This window comes from Microtus oregoni, unplaced genomic scaffold (genome assembly GCF_018167655.1).
Source record: "Microtus oregoni isolate MIOR12 unplaced genomic scaffold, Mior012 000088F_ref0000325, whole genome shotgun sequence".
NCBI lineage: Eukaryota > Metazoa > Chordata > Mammalia > Rodentia > Cricetidae > Microtus > Microtus oregoni.
In genome coordinates this window covers 2,135,452-2,137,328 of record NW_024544555.1, presented here as the reverse complement: position 1 = coordinate 2,137,328, position 1,877 = coordinate 2,135,452, and positions in this window count along the sequence as shown.

Genomic DNA, 1,877 nt, shown 5'->3' with positions numbered 1-1,877 from the left:
AAGTCGCTCCCTCTACACAGCCCCTCAGTTCCACTTTTAGCTGGATTCCTTCTCAGGTTTTCCCATAGAGAGGATAGGGATAGGCTGCACAAGTCATCAGCAGTCGCACGCCACAGACATCCATTCCCAAGGGTGCTCAGACAATCTTGGACATGTTTTTAAAAGGTCACAGGAGCTCAGACAGTCTCTTGAAAAACCGCCCTGGGTCTTTCTACCTTAGGCAGCTTATATTTTGTTCCTTGGGTATTTTGTAAAATCTTATGAACTCTTAGAGCTCTCTCCAAGTGATCAACAGCTATAATAACCTTCGCCATAACAATATTTCAAAAGGAACTGAGGACTCTTGCTTAAACACATGCACACACACACACACACACACACACACACACACACACGGAGAGAGAGAGAGAGCAAATTAAAAGGGGACATAATTAATTTATAAGCCCTACCCTGATTAGAAGGATAGATGAGGAAAGATCACTAAAGGATAATGTTCAGACTCAATTTGCAATAATTGTACGTTTCTTTCACCCAGACACATATCTGATATAATCTCCCAAATCCCCAAATACACATAACAAGTCTCTGTAAATGACATCAGTCAGGACAGGATGAAGATATTCTTCCTAAAAGGCTTCAGGTCTAAATCAAAATGCATATAAGCAAACCTAGTTACCTCTGAATTCTTTTTGTTTAAAGCATAATTTCTGCCTAATTATTCCTAGAAAAATTTCAAGGGTAAAATTCTAGGCAATAGTATAATAATCAGCCATCTGGAAATGTCAACATTTCTCCATTCTCAAATCCTGTACGCAAATATATTGAAATATGCACGTGCGTATATTGCAGGGCTCGTTTCTCCATATTAAGTTGCAGACATCGCAGCACATCACCTTAAATATTTAAGCATGTATCTCTTACATAAAGGACATTGTCCCATATGATCATATGACATTATCTTGCCTAAGAACACTGACAATAATTCTGTAGTTACACCTGGTGCTAACTCCGTGGTCAGATTTCCTGAGGAAACAGTCAAAGCCCATATATTGCATTTAGTTACAACAATCTATTCTTTGTCCAGCTGGAATGTGGTTCTCCTGCCTCTAACATTTTCCTGATCTAATAACCCTTGGATGAAGCTAATATTTTGTAGGTGTCCTGTAGAGAGGCTTTGTTTTATGTGCTCTTTCCTCTTGGGTCATTCAAGAGATTCTTCTATGCCCTGGAATTCCTGTAAACCAAGATCTGGCTTACTTAGACACATATGAAGAACTTTGGTCTAGACTATCTCAGACATACTCCTCTCTCTCTCTCGTGTGTGTGTGTGTGTGTGAGAGAGAGAGAGAGAGAGAGAGAGAAAGAGAGAGAGAGAGAGGAAAAAAACTTTGGGTATCATTCCTCAAGACACAGACACACAGACACAATCTATTTGTTCTTTGAGATGAGTCCTCTCATTGGCCTGGAGCCTACCAAGAAGGTTGCGCTGGCTGGCCAGAGCTCCAGGGATCTTCATCTCTACCTCCCCAGGACTGGGAATTCACATGTTTTCCATGGTGCCTGGTTTTTCTGGTGTGAGTTATGGGAATGGAACTCTGTCTTCATGCTTATAGTGAGCATCTTACCCACTGAGTCACCCCTACAGCTTGCTGTACTTACTCTTGTTCCCCTTTCTTTCCAGGTGACTACAAACAGAACCCCTTTTCAGGGTGGTTGAGGTTTGAGCTCTCTGTCTAGTTTGAATTCAAGCAGAAGATGTTTACTGCTGAGGGTTTGGTTTTCTTTGGCCAAGTGCATTTATTCATCTATATATTTAAAATGCAAAGTACTTATAATATTAAACTTGTACTTATTTACCACAAAAAAATTGGAAAAAC